The sequence below is a fragment of the Onychomys torridus genome, chromosome 3, assembly GCF_903995425.1.
Source record: "Onychomys torridus chromosome 3, mOncTor1.1, whole genome shotgun sequence".
In the NCBI taxonomy this organism is placed as follows: domain Eukaryota; kingdom Metazoa; phylum Chordata; class Mammalia; order Rodentia; family Cricetidae; genus Onychomys; species Onychomys torridus.
Window position 1 is genome coordinate 77,853,314 of NC_050445.1, and position 15,610 is coordinate 77,868,923.

The following is a 15,610-nucleotide window of genomic DNA, read 5'->3' on the forward strand; positions in this document are numbered from 1 at the left end:
GCACAGCACTATATTACTAGGAGGAAAGCAAGTAACTACCTCTCTAGTATTGTAGTTTGACAAGCATGGCAACTGCCTGTCTCTTGAGCTGGACTGTCTTGTTACTACTTCTGCATGCATCTCACATCCTCCATAGTCATAGCATAGTACCTAGGACCTCTTATGCTGGTACGTATAATAAATAGTGATTCTTTTTCTTCATAGTCAGATGTCTATTAGATAATCATTTCAAAGACATGCAGCACTGGGTGTATGATTCAGTAGGGACACAGCTCTGTTTTGTCTCCAACACAATGGAAGAAGAAAGAGAGGAAGGAGGGAAAAAGAAAGTTTCACTTAATTAATAAACAAAATAAATAATAAGTATGTCTTATGCTAACCCATTATAACTCTTGTTGTGTCCTTCATTTAGAGGTTACAGTTTTCAACTCATTCTATTCAAAACAATAATTACTTTACATTATCAAACATGAATGTCCAATGAATTACACTAAGCATAATATAGTCATTGTATCATTCCATCCTGAGCACACTCTTATGAATCAAGTGTCCACAGTATCTATGTTGTAAACATAATGAAAATCATCTTAGTATGAGGAAGTGAACATAAGGACTAACAAGTGTTAATTGATCAACTGAGAAACAATCCAATGATTTAATTGCACAAACTTCACACTCAACCTGCATCTCAAACTACTTCCTGCATTGTGAATGTTCTAATTTCATCTTTCCTCCATTTCTACTATCATGGAATACAGGCCTTTGTCATTTCTCATATAGACTTCTGCCATAAATTCTTAAAGGATATATTCTAAAACAGATAATGCTCAAAAAACTATTATCAATATAGAGCAAGGGAACATTAAAAATAAAATAAATTTACATTATACTTTAAAATGTGAGGCCTTTGGTATCTATATTTCATACACAGTTCAAGTCTTCTTTTTCTATTTAACTCACCAATCTTATACTTATAAATGACTTTAAAATATTTACAGTATTTCACCTCATTTTAGCTCTGTAAGATATAGGTCATGATTACCTTTTTAGAAATAAAAATATTTAAATATTATCTGGGGCTGGATTGATGGCTCAGAGGTTAAGAGCACTGGCTGCTCTTCCAGAGGTCCTGAGTTCAATTCTCAGCAACCACATGGTGGCTCACAACCATCTGTAACGAGATCTGGTGCCCTCTTCTGGTCTGCAGTCATATATGCTGTATACATAATAAATAAATAAATCTTTAATAAATAAATAAATATTATCTGATATATACAGTTTATTGATGGAAACTTAATTTTAACCAAGGCAAACTTTGATTCTGAGACCTATATTATCACATACTACAAAACAATATTACATAAGGAAAATTAAGTTATTTTCAGGTAAGCCTTATGCATTTTTAATTCCATCATCTCAAAGATTAAAGTGTCCAGATATCTATCAAAAAGCTACAAGAATTTATTTATCACAAAATTACAACTTACCCAATGACATTTCCCAATAACACAAGCATTTTAACTGTCAAGTTCATTCAATGCTTAAGTGTTATATTTCTAGTGAAAACAAATAGCATTTAGCAAAGATACTAAATTTCTATTTCTAATTGTCTTTTATTCATTAAGAACTAAAATAAATATAATTGGAAGTCTTTAAAAACTGAAACAATGCCAAGACAAGTAACAAAGAAGATACAGTAATTAACAAGTTAAAACCTACAGGATCATCACTTCAGAAGAGGTCAAGTAATTTTTTTTCTTTCTTTTCTTTTTCTTTATTAAGAATTTTTTATTTAATTTACATACTAACCACAGATGCCCCTCTCTCCCCTCCTCCCACTCCTCCTCGCAAACCTTCCCCCAACCCACCCCCATTCTCTCTTCCAAAAAGGTAAGGCCTCCCATGGGGAGTCAGCAGAGCCTGATACACTCAGCTGAGGCAGGTCCAAGACCCTCCCTCTACATCAAGGCTGTGCGAGGCATCCCACCATAGGTAATGGGCTCCAGAAAGCCAGCTCATGCACCAGGGATGAATCCTGATCCTACTGCCAGGGACCCGTTCAGCAGACCAAGATACATGCATGTCTTGCTTATGCAGAGGGCCTAGTCCAATCCATGGAGGCTCCACAGCTGTTGGTCTAAAGTTCATAAGTAATTGTAGAGAGCCGCGTGTAGCCGCACCCTAAAGATGGCTCTGGCTTCTACCCTCTGCCTTCCCGATGGCAAACACTCTTTATGGTAAACAGCTCCTTATTTGGCTATGGCTGGATTCGTGTGTTGCTGGCATATGCGTGAACCTGTGGACAGTGCCCACGTGGCTGCTTGGGGTTGGCAGCCCAGCCCTACTTAGGTGCTGGGAGAGGCTTGCCCCAGGGAGAGAGACACAATGCAATTAATCAAAGGTCTGAATAAACTGTAATGAGAAGGATCCCGGTGTCGCGTCTTCCTTGCTGGTCGAGGCGGGCGCGACAAGTAATGTTTTGATACAATCTACTTCATAAAGTTTAGCCTGAACTGAAGCAGCAAATATACTTGGAGTTTTATCAAATGAGAATTTATGTCAAAGTTTATCGTATTAATTTTTTGAACATTAAGTTACAAAAACATCTATTTTATCTTTGATGGAAAATGATTAAAAACTCAAATTAATTTTTACAAAATAATTTTTCTCACTTACTAAAGCAATATTATCACTGTATAAATTGTATTTAAAATTTAATTGTAATGTAAAAGACCCCCAATTCAGTCCTAAACACCATGAAAAATAAAGAAATACATACGTACATCCATACACACATAAAACCTTATCTGAAATTATTCTGAATGGCAAACCAAGAGCTGCTGTAAGAATAAAAGCAATCAAGTTTATAGTTATTTGGAGTGATAGGTTAAAATAGTCAATGCATTTATTGTCTTTGGTTATAATCACATAATAAGGGAAAATACCCAAGAAATTGCATTAAAATGGACATTATCTAAGAAAACATTTCCAAAAGAAATTCACTAACTTTATGTGATGCCTCTTCCAGTAACTAAATAAAGACAGTACACGTAATTACATGATAGAATGATGTAATGATTAATGGGCTGAAAGGAATAGGAGAATGTGACTCACAGACGAAGATACATTTTCAGGACAGAGTGAAGGCTGTATTGAATTAAGGGCCTGTAATTTAATAATCGTCATTCTTGAAGCTTACAAGAAAACCTTACCAACAAAAGTGGGAAAATGACTGCTGGTGAAGTCATTGGATCCAAGCTTGATTTTGTTTAAATTCAGAGGGAGGAGAAAGAGAGAGACAGAGAGACACAGAGACAGAGACAGAGAGACAGAGAGAGACACAGACACAGACATGAAAGAGAGAGATTTTTAGAACTGCCCATATCTCACACTTGTGTCTCTGCAATTGCTATTTTGTCTCTTCCTCCAACACTCAACATGAAACATGAACTAAACATTTTCTTAGTCACTTTAACTGTGGTTCAAGGAAAGCAAGGAAGAAATAAGAAGTGGTCCATAAAATGTCATTTCCTATAGAGTGAAAAAACAGATGAATAGGAAGCATGAGAACTATGAGAATATATACAGCAACTGCGAGGTCAGAGAGGATTGTTTTCTTTTGGTTTCTCAGTGGGTTTCTATTAATCTTTTATGCCTTTATTCTTTGACAATTCATACATGCATATGTACCTTGATCATTTTCACCTGACATTACACTCTTTCATCCCATTCTTTTGAACCCTTCTTACCAAGTCCCTTTTATGCTTTCATGTTTTTCCCCTAAAGACATATATATTAGCAATATTAAATTATTAATGAAATGAAATGTTATCTTAGTAAGATGTGTACATGGGGTATGTTTGGGAGTATGTGCATATGGTGTGCATGTGTGTGTATGGTGTGTGTGTATGTGGCATGAATATGGTGAATGTATTTGTGTGCTCATCATGCGGTATGTGTTGTATATGTCGTATCTGTGGTGTGTGTGTGTGTGTGTGTGTGTGTGCATGAGTGTATGTGTGGATATGTGTGTGTACATGTGTGTATGTGTGCATGTGTGTATTTGGAAGTGTGCATTTGTGAGTGTTTGTATATGTAGAAATGGCCACAGCAGCAGCAACAATAGTGATAGTGGTGTGGTAAACTTGAGAAAAAATAGCTCATCGTGGAGCCCTGGAGTGGAGGTGTCATGTACAATGGGCCAGAAATAGAACAAGACACACTTTACCTGAAAGCAGACTGAGAAACGAGACCAGGAATTCAAGAAATGAAGAGGTCTAGTAAGATGACCCTCTGATGATACTTTTGCAAGCTTGAATTGCTCTAGAATGTTGTGGAATTTAGATTTGGATAATCACTGGAACAGTAAGAGTTAAGAACCCTGGCATCATGATGAAACACATGTTTTTATCAATAACATTCAAAAAAGGCTGACACTTCCAATTTATATTTGTCAACTAGAGACACACAGATTAGTATGATTTTCCCTAGACATGACTACAGTTCCCACTGCTATTTCTTCTGTTAGCTATTTATTAAAATAAAATTAGATAGGGCCCAAACTGTCTAATTAATAATTGATATTAAATATAAAGTGTTGAAACTGACTATATGCAATGTAGCTAGCTTAAGTCCTGTCAGAATTATGCTTATGTGATGGAATTTTCTACAAACCCTCCCACACTGACACAGGCATTCCAGTTCCAAACTTAATGCACACACATAAGCCCGCACTCCCCTTTCTCACCACTTGCTCCCCTGAGTTATGTGAAGCTTAGTTACATCCCACAAAGTGTTAATATATTTTGAGAAAAGCTTAATTTTCACACCTCACAACACAAATAGTTGAACAAAGTAACTTCTTAAACAAATGTGGAAGTACACAGAAAATACAAAGTAGAATGTTTTCAGATGGAAATTTCTTCAAATGATTCAAATCACAGGAGTATTTGAGTCCTTTTCACCTTAGACACAAAACACTTTTGTAATAATTTATAAAGAACAGTAGTTTAGCTGGGTGGTGGTGGAGCATGCCTAAAATCCCAGCAATGGGGCAGGGGGTGCAGAGCCAGGAGGATCTCTGTAAGTTTGAGGCCGGCCTGGTCTACAGAGTGAGATCCAGAACAGGCACCAAAACTACACAGAGAAACCCTGTCTTGAAAAAACAACAACAACAACTAAACAAAACAAAACAAAAAAACCACTCATAGTCCTGGGGTAGGAGAGCCTACATAAAGATGCCCCATAGTGAGTGTCAGGCAAGCACTCACTCTGTTTCATTGGTGTTGCCTTTTGTCTGTATTCTCATGTAGTAGAAGGAAAACCACATTTCAAAATTTCCCATGCCCGAGAATCCTTCTGCTCTAATCACTGTGGTGATATTGTGTTCCCCAAAATATTGTGTACCCTAGTAAATGTATCTGATGTCAGAGAACAGAATAGCCACTAGACAAACATAAAGGCCAGAAAATGGTGGCACACACACCTTTAATCCTAGCATTCTGGAGGCAGAGATCCATCCAGATCTCTGTGAGTTCAAAGCCACACTGGAAACAACCAGGCATGGTGACTCATGCCTTTAATCTGGCAAGTGATGGCTGAAAGCAGAAAGATATAAAAGGCATGAAAACCAGGAACTAGAGCCTGGTTAAGCTTTTAGGCTTTAGAGCAGCAGTTCAGCTAAGATCCATTTGGATGAGAACACAAAGGCTTCCAGTTTGAGGAAATGAGATCAGCTAAGGTGGTGAGGTTAGCTGTGACTGGCTCTGTTTCTCTGATCTTTTAGCATTCACCCCAATATGTGGCTCCGGGTTTGCTTTTATTAATAAGACCTTTTAAGATTCATGCTACAAATCACCTTTCAAAGCTCCATTTTTTTAATAGCATCACTTTGGGAAGAAGGTTTTGATAAGATGATTTTTCTGAGACCTTCAGATTTTTATGGAGTGATAAAGAGCCAGAGTAATGATATTAAACAATTATTACTAAAAGAATGCCCTTCAAATGTTAGTCAGTAACAGTTAGTGGTTAATTATTCTAATTAAAAAATATAATAGTATAAATTGCTGAGCAAATACCTGTGTTGGCACACCCACCTAAAATACATACATACATACATACATACATACATACATACATACATACACACATACATACATGCATATATACTGTTTGCATTACATAACTGTGTCTGGAGATCTGTTTGAAAATATTGTCAATGTAGAGTTTTCCTATTAAGCAAAAGATTCTAGATTAGGAGTGCTTGAGACTGGAAAAGTGGTCTAATGGTAGAGGGCATACCCGGTTGAAGTCCTGGGTTTGATGCACAGCAATGGAATTTAAAAAAAGGAAGAAGTAGAATTAGGGAGGAGTGATGATGTAGAGGTGTCTGTGGCAGATCAACGTTTTCAAAGGACTAGATGTAGTCATCATGATCACCACGTACGCTTTATCTCTTCCATCCTCACAGCAATCTGTACAACATGTCGCAAAGTATCAGTCTAAAAATCAGCAGGTATTTATGGTGATTAATCTATTGTGGATTTTCTAAATTTCTGGGGGTTAGTATGGCCATTTTTAAAAAAATCTCTCCATACGCATTCGTAGCCATATTCCTAGTTCCATGTGGTACATTCATAAAACAAAATTAATAAATCCATCATGAGCCAATGTTCATAGAGGCTCTATATGTTCGTCGGATGCTCTGTTCTCTTTCTGCTCTGCTATCTCTGTTGTATAGGCACGCACCATGGATTACTGGTCAGGGATCACAAAGTCCCGGAGTGAGAATTCAGATGGAATCGTGCGTACATACTTTCTCTTTCCTATAAACGCTTATAACCTTTCTTTCCAGTGTAACCTTTGCAGTATAGTCATCTAGTTGATTGTCTTTTTTGCCACGCTCTTCTTGCGCACTTAACTCCACCGAAGATTAGTTTTAATGAGTGTTGTTCATTGTCATCTCATCCCGAAGTTCCATCAGTTTGTGATAAGTATTTATTTGTACTCGATCTTCATCTAGCAATAACTTTACCTCATTTGTCTTCTCTGTCATGCTAGGGTGTATTGCTTCCAACACCTTGCTGAAGGAAGATGCGTGGTTTCTCTTTAGGAACACTTTTTCATTCCTAGGGCATAGCATCCCATCCCCCCTGCTGTTAATTCTGACAAGGGTAGAAGAGAACTCAAGCTCATTATCCTGTGAGGTTGTGGTGTAGGTCAGTCTTCTACGTAATCCCTCTTTGTTTTATATGGTTATAAGATATATCTTAACTACCCCTAGCACATAGTCGAGTCTGAGATTACAATCACCTAGGAGGAAAGCAAGTAACTACCCACTTCTAAGTATTTTTGTCCTGTAGCTTGAGTTCGCATCAAAGGGGTTACCCCATTGGGCACTCAGGACATTGGACACTTTGTCTCTCTTTTGAGCCTGCGTATATACTGATGTCTTGTTTACTCGTACTCAAATTCTGTGCCCTTGCAAGCCGGGCCTGCAATATGATGCCGATTGTGCTCATTGTTTCTTCTCTGACATTCGATGTCAGTACTTCATATGTCATTAGCTAGTACCCTACGGGACCTCTCTATGCTGGTCACCGTCATTTGTGATAATTAATAAGTTGTAGATCTCTTTTTTCTCTTTCATAGTCAGATGTCTAATGCTCTAGATAATAATTTCATTTTTCTTCAACCTTATGTATACTATCCATCGCACTTGCTTGCGAGGTGTATTGGAATTCAAGTAGGGGGCAATCAACATCATAGGTTTGTTATCCAGGTTCCGGCTCTCATTATGTTTACCAATCTCTGATTCTTGCTGAGATATCGAACACATAGCTACAGCCCAGCAAATATGGCACAGAAGAAGGGGATCAAGGAGGGAAAAGAAAGTTTCACATTAATCTAATAACACAAAAATAAAATCAATAAGTTATGTCTTATGCCTAACCCATTATGACAACTCTTGTTTGTGTTCCTTCTTATGGTGTATATGGAGTTGGGTGTACAGCATTCTTCAACTCCTTGGGTAATATGCCCAGGAGTGCTCAATACTGCTGGGTCTTGAGAAGGAATGGATTTCCCAAAATTTCATAAGGAAAGATTACACTAGACCAATATTGATAATTCTAAAACAAAGTGGCTGTACAAGCTTGCATTCCCACCAGCAGTGGAGGAGAGTTCCCCTTTCTCCACATCCTCTCCAGCATAAGCTGTCTTCTGTGTTTTGATCTTAGCCATTCTGACAGGTATAAGGTAGTATCACAGAGTCATTTTGATTTGCATTTCCCAGATAATTAGGGATGTTGAGCAATTCCTTAAATGTCTTTCAGCTATTTGAAATTCCTCTGTGGAGAATTCTCTGTTTAGTTCTATAGCCCATTTCTTAATTTGACCGTTGGGCATTTTGATGTCTAATTTCTTGAGTTCTTTATATATTCTGGATATCAGCCCTCTGTCAGATGTGGGGTTGGTGAAGAACTTTTCCCATTCTGTAGGCTGTCGCTTTGTCTTGTTGACGTTGTCCTTTGCTCTACAAAAGCTTCTCAGTTTCAACAGGTCCCATTGATTGATTGTTTCTCTCAGTGTCTGTGCTACTGGTGTTATATTTAGAAAGTGCTCTCTGGTGCCAATGTGTTCAAGAGTACTTCCTACTTTCTCTTCTATCAGCTTCAGAGTAACTGGGTTTATGTTGAGGTCTTTGATCCACTTGGACTTAAGTTTTGTGCACGGTGACAGATATGGATCTATTTGCAGCTTTCTACACATTGACATCCAGTTATGCCAGCACCATTTGTTTAAGATGCTTTCTTTTTTCCATTGTTCATTTTTGGCTTCTTTGTCAAAAATTGTATGTTCATAGGTGTGCGGGTTGATGGCAGGGTCTTCAATTCAATTCCATTGGTCCACATGTCGGTTTTTATGCCAGTACCAAGCTGTTTTTATTACAGTAGCTCTATAGTAGAGCTTGAGGTTGGGGATCGTTGCCATGTCCACAAAAGTGTCGCCAGCGGGACAAATGCCTTGGATGAGGTAGTTATGTGAGAAAGGGGGGCTCACGGCCCTCGGGTCTATGTCCCAGAGGACCCCTCATCAATCTGTCCGACTCATGGTGCCAGGCTACACGGAACCACTCAGATCTGCTTGCAGAGGCTGGCTGACACTCTGCCTTCTTCTCTTTGAAGCTGTGGTTATTGCTGTTTCCTTGTGTATTGATTCCAAGAAGTTAACCCTTAATGTTCCTGATGTGCCCCATAAAGAGAGTTATGATTCCTCAAAAGTGGCTTCAATACCCCCACCTATGACTCAAGCTCTTAGGCAAATAGTTCAAGAGGGTCCCAAAAGTTTAGGGAAATTCATGAATGATTTAGAACAAAAAGAATTTATGATTCAGAAGGATGAAGACTGTAGCGAAGAGAGAATGAAAGTAAAGGTACAGGCACTCATAGGCAATCCACACGCGCAGCGAACAGCAGGTGTGAGGAAGCAGTTACAGGAATTGGCCATTCCTACAAGAATTATCCAGGGACAAATAGAGTTTCTCATCAAGGGGTGATGGTGGCAACCCCCTAACTTTATTCCTAGACATAATAATTATTTAGAACCATTACCTTTCACGGGAGCTTATGATAAACATGGGAACTGATGGGTGAATCATAATGGTATGAAAACAGAATGACATAAGTTACAGTTCAGGAAAAGATTAACTAGGTCCCACCCCCCCTGGTGCCTTCTCACCCACAGGCAAAGGTTAAATATTTTCACACAAATAAGACCATGGTTAGAACTATGGTGGGAAAGGTTTAATTTTGATACAGAACAAACGTTTAATGATTATGTAGAAGGAAAGCTACAGCTAGGGCCATAATGTTCTCTGTCTGGATGAGGAACCACAAAAGGGGAAATAAAGGCTGTACTCATGAGATCTGTTAGTCATTCTGAGAAAATTGTGTACTACATTGTTGATTCTATGTCTGTCATCCTACTGGCCGATTGCCATGTTTCCTCAAATAACTGTATAAAATTCACTGCTTGGTCTGAGTAAAATTGCAGCAGCTTCAAAGCATACTCTTGTGTCTGTGTCTGTCTGTCACTCGCTGAATCTCACTTATCCTGAGTACCTTCAACCTGTTCTCCCTCGGTCTGGTGGTCCAGCTGAGATCCAGTCTGCAGCAGATCGTGATGCCTCCAGATGTTGCTTTATTGTACAGGATTCTTTTGGCTATCATGGTTTTTTTGTTTTTCCATATGAAGTTGAATATGATTCTTTCCAGATCTGTGAAGAATTGTGTTGGTAATTTGATGGGGATTTTGTTGAATCATCTGTAGATTGCTTTTGGTAAGCTCGCCATTTTTATTATGTTAATCCTGCCTATCCATGAACATGGCAGATCGTTCCATTTTCTGACATCTTCTTCAATTTCTTTTTTCAGGGACTTAAAGTTCTTGTCATATAGGTCCTTCACATGCTTAGCAGGACTAACCCCAAGGTATTTTATATCATTTGTGGCTATTGTAAATGGTGATGTATCTCTGATTTCCTTCTCAGCCTGTTTGTCTATTGTATATAGGAGGGCTACTGATTTTTTTGAGTTGATCTTGTATCCTGCTATGTTGCTGAAGGTTTTTATTAGCTGTATCAGTTCCTTGGTTGAACTTTTGGGGTCACTCATGTATACTATCATGTCATCTACAAATAGGGAAAGCTTGACTTCTTCCTTTCCAATATGTATCCCCTTAATCTCTTTATGTTGTCTTATAGCTCTGGATAGAACTTCAAGTACTATATTGAATAAGTATGGGGAGAGGGGCCAGCCTTGCCTTGTTGCTGATTTCAGTGGTATTGCTTTGAGTTTCTCTCCATTTAATTTGATGTTAGCTGTTGGCTTGCTGTAGATTGCCTTTATTATGTTTAGGTATGTTCCCTGTATTCCTGATCACTCCAAGACCTTTATCATAAAGGGGTGTTGGATTTTGTCAAATGCCTTTTCTGTGTCTAGTGAGATGATCATGTGGTTTTTTTCTTTGAGTTTGTTTATATGGTGTATTACATTGACGGACTTTCGTATGTTGAACCACCCTTGCTTGCATCCCTGGGATGAAGCCTACTTGATCATGGTGGATAATTGTTTTGATGTGTTCTTGGAGTCTGTTCGCCAGAATTTTATTGAGTATTTTTGCATCAATGTTCATGAGGGAGATTGGTCTGTAGTTCTCTTTTTTGGTTGCATCCTTGTTTGGTTTAGGAATCAGGGTAATTGTAGCCATATAGAAGGAGTTTGGTAATATACCTTCAACATCTTGTGTGGAACAATTTAAAGAGTATTGGTATTAAGTCTTCTTTGAAGATCTGGTAGAATTCTGCAGTGAAACCATCAGGTCCAGGGCTTTTTTTGGCTGGGAGACTTTTAATGACTGATTCTATTTCCTTAGGGGTTATTGGACTATTTAAATGGTTTATGTGGTCTTGATTTAACTTAGGCATGTGTTACCTATCTAGAAAATTATCCATTTCTTTTAGATTTTCCAGTTTTGTGGAGTAGAGGTTTTTGAAGTATGACCTGATGTTTCTCTGGATTTCCTCATTGTCTGTTTTTGTGTCCCCCTTTTCATTTCTGATTTTGTTAATTTGGATGCTCTCTCTCTTTGTTTTGGTTAGTTTGGATAAGGGTTTGTCTTTCTTGTTGATCTTCTCAAAGAACCAACTTTTTGTTTCATTAATCCTTTGTATTGTTCTCTTTTTTCTATTTTATTGATTTCAGCTCTCAATTTGATAATTTCCTGGCGTCTGTTCCTCCTGGGAAACTTTGCTTCTTCCTGTTCAAGGGCTTTCAGGTGTGCTGTCAAGTCACTAGGGTGAGATTTCTCCAGCTTCTTTATGTGGGCATTCAGTGCTATGAATTTCTCTATTAGCACTGCTCTCATAGTATCCCATAAGTTTGGGTATATGGTGTATTCATTTTCATTGATCTCTAGGAAGTCTTTAATTTCTTTCTTTCTTTCTTCTTTAACCCACTGGTCATTCAGTTGAGCATTATTCAGTTTCCATGAGATTGTAGGATTTCTGTAGTTTTTGTTGTTGTTGAAATCTAACTTTAAACCATGGTGGTCTGATAGAACACAGGAGGTTATTCCAATTGTTTTGTATCTGCTGAGAAAGTTCCATGGGGTGCTGAGAAGAAGGTATATTCTTTTTTTGTTTAGGTGGAATGTTCTGTAGATATTGATTAAGTCCATTTGAGCCATAACATCAGTTAATTCCATTATGTCTCTGTTAAGTTTCAATTTGGCCGATCTGTCGAGAGGTGAAAGTGGGGTGTTGAAGTCTCCCACTATTAATGTGTGGGGTTTTATATGTGATTTAAGCTTTAGTAATGTTTGTTTTACATATGTGGGTGTCCTTGTGTTTGGGGTGTAAATGTTCAGAATTGAGACTTCATCTTGGTGGCTCTTTCCTGTGATGAGTATGTAATGTCCTTCATCATCTCTTTTGATTGATTTTAGTTTGAAGTCTATTTTGCTGGATATTAGGATGGCTACACCAGCTTGCTTCTTAAGACCATTTGATTGGAAAGTCTTTTCCCAGGCTTTTAATCTTAGGAGGTGTCTGTCTTTGAATTTGAGGTATGTTTCTTGTATGCAGCAGAAAGATGAATCCTGTTTTCATATCCATTCTGTTGTCTGTGTCTTTTTATAGGTGAATTAAGTCTATTGATATTAAGGGATATTGATGACCAGTGATTGTTTGTTCCTGTTGTTATTTTTATTTTTTGGTGGTAGTGTGTGTGTACTTCTCTTCCTTGGGGTTTACTGCTGTGTTGTTATCTATTGCCTGTGTTTTTGAAGGTGTATCTGCCTTCCTTAGGTTGGAATTTTCCTTCTAGTGCTTTCTGTAGGGCTGGGTTTGTGGCTAAGTATTTTTTAAATCTGCTTTTGTCTTGGAAGGTCTTGTTCACTCCACCTATGATGATTGAAAGTTTTGCTGGGTATTTTAGTCTAGGCTGGCATCCATGGTGTCTTAGTGTCTGCATTATATCAGTCCAGGTCCTTCTGGCTTTCAAAGTCTCCATTGAGAATTCAGGTGTTATTCTGATGGGTTTGCCTTTATATGTCACTTGGCCTTTTTCCTTTGCTGCCCTTAATATTCTTTCTTTATTCTGTATGTTTAGTTGTTTAAATATTATGTGGCAAGGGGACTTGTTTTGGGGGTCTAGTCTGTTTGGTGTTCTATAGGCTTCTTGTATCTTCATAGGCATTTCGTTCTTTAAGTTGGGAAAGTTTTCTTCTATGATCTTGTTAAATATATTTTCTGTGCCTTTGAGTTGGTATTCTTCTCCTTCCTCTATCCCTATTATTCATAGGTTTGGTCTTTTCATGGTGTCCCAAATTTCTTGAACATTTTGGGTCATGACTTTGTTGGTTTTAGTATTTTCTTTGACTGATGAATCTCTTTCTTCTACCGTATCTTCAACACCAGAGATCCTCCCTTCCATCTTTTACATTCTGTTGGTTATACTTGCATCTGAAGTTCCTGTTTGTTTACTCTGATTTTCTATTTCCAGCATTCCTTCTTCTAGTGTCTTCTTCATTTTTTCTATTTCCCTCCTCAGGTCTTGGATTGTTTCCCTTGCTTTTTCATGATTTTCTTTCAAGGACTTATTGTTTTCTTCGGCTTTATTTGTCCTTTTCTCTAGTTTTTTATAGCGTTCTTCCCACTTTTGTTTGTCTGTTCCTCTACTTTATTTTTGTTTTCTTCTATATAAGGCTCTAGCCTCTTCATGATGTTACTTATAAGGTTGTTTTCTTCTTCTTCCATTGTGTGATGTTCAGGTCTAGCTGTTGGAGAAGGGCTAGGTTCTGGTGATGCTGTATTGCTCTTTATTTTGTTGTATGTACTTCTGCCTTGACGTCTGCCCATCTCCACATGGGTTCGTTCTTGGTTTTATCAGTGTACTTGGTCCAGACAGAGCTGATATATTTAGGGAGCCTCTCTCTGATCCAGATGGAAGCTCTGAGCCAGATGGGAGCGCTGGTCCAGATGAGAGTGCTGGCTGGATAGGAGCTGGGGGGCTGGACTCTGAGTCTCGGGAAGTCCCTGGGGTCTCCTTATTTTGTCCAGATGGGAGCTCCTGTTGTCCAGTTGGGAGTTCCAGGGCAGAATGGAAGCTTGGGGCTGGTCTCTGATTCTCAGGAAGTGGCTGGGGTCTCTGGCAGATGTATGTGAGGGCAGGGTGTGGAGACTGCAGTGTCTGCCTGCAGTCTTGGAAAAGGGGAGCCTTCCCACTGAGCCCGCCAATTGGCTGGAAACTGAGGCCAAGTTGATTAGGTCCTCCCAGGATGGCCTGTGTCCAGAGGTGGGACCCAGGGGCAGTTGCCTCTCTGGCTATAACCCCAGGTACTCACCTCTTATCCAGATGGGAGTTCTGGGGCAGACCCTACTGTCTTTTCTTACTGTATTTTCCTTGGATTACAAGAGTATAAATCCCCAAGTAGTTTCCTAACACTTCATTTTGGTTAAGTCTTTCCCTGGACCCTCATTTCCTCATTCCCAAAACTCTACTGCCTTTTGGAGCCCTTCTGCTCCCAAGCAGTCTCCCTCTCTAATTCTGCTCTCTTCTACAGCCTCTCCTTTACAAATATACCAGGTTCATTATCTATTTGTCGGTTGATGGACATCATGGATATATTTTGTAGTGAAGTCACACAGTGAGATTCATGGTTTCACTATTCCCTTTGCAGCTCTGTGTGTGGAAGCAGGAAGTGAGCATGGTACCAGTTCAAGGAGCTTTGAGAATGTTACAGAATCTGAGGTTTAGTTTTCAAGTAATGGTCATGCCTATGAGAGCATTTCAAGGGGCAGGATGGTTTATGTAGAGATGAAAATGACAAGTAGAGCCTTCCTGAAACAGAAAGTGAACTTTCAGAACACAATGAATTTCTAAAAGGAATGATTTTACAAACATTTTGCACTCATTTTTATCCATGAGATGTCCTTAAAAATGTCTTTATCTGCTTTTGGATTATAAGGTAATTTTTTCTCTCTATCTGGTTTTATCTCAGCTCATTACTATTTATTTGCATTTAATAAAACTAGACACAATTTAATAGAATGTACTGTATTCCAGTACTGTTATGATTCAGTGACAGTAATTTGTTCTTATAATTTCAAGTTAAATCCTATTGATATGGACTGAACTCAACATAATGTTTGCACAGGCTGAGTATAGTAACTTTAAGCCTGCTCCACTATAATTGAATAGAAAATTGACATTAAACTTTTTTTAAAAAAATGAAGTATATATGTTTTTTGAGACAGGATTTCCCTGTGCAGCTCTGACTGTCCTGGATCTCACTCTGTAGAGGCTAGTCTTGAACTCAGAGATCTGCTTACCTCAGTCTCCTGAGTGCTGGAATTAAAGGTATGCATCACTACCATCTGGCAAGATGGACAGTATTTTTAAATGCAAGTGAGGCATTCATTTTAATCTCAAGTGGTCTTGAATATGCCAGGTGGCCCTTTCTTCTTATAAGAAAATTGTTGCTCTGCATTATTTAGCACACAAAAATATCAATTCAAATTATCACAGTTAATAAGTACATTTAACTAGAC

At 38.4% G+C, this 15,610-nt stretch overlaps 1 long non-coding RNA gene across 3 annotated transcripts in view; it reads right to left on the minus strand.

Moving 5' to 3' along the window:
* Positions 1-1,186: 1,186 nt before the first annotated feature.
* The window catches only part of LOC118579248, a 63,926-nt gene continuing 49,502 nt past the window's right edge, over positions 1,187-15,610 (minus strand). For all 3 annotated transcript variants that reach the window (XR_004944455.1, XR_004944454.1, XR_004944456.1), the window contains one exon: positions 1,187-1,216. This is a non-coding gene — a long non-coding RNA (uncharacterized LOC118579248). The remainder of the gene's footprint in view (positions 1,217-15,610) is intronic.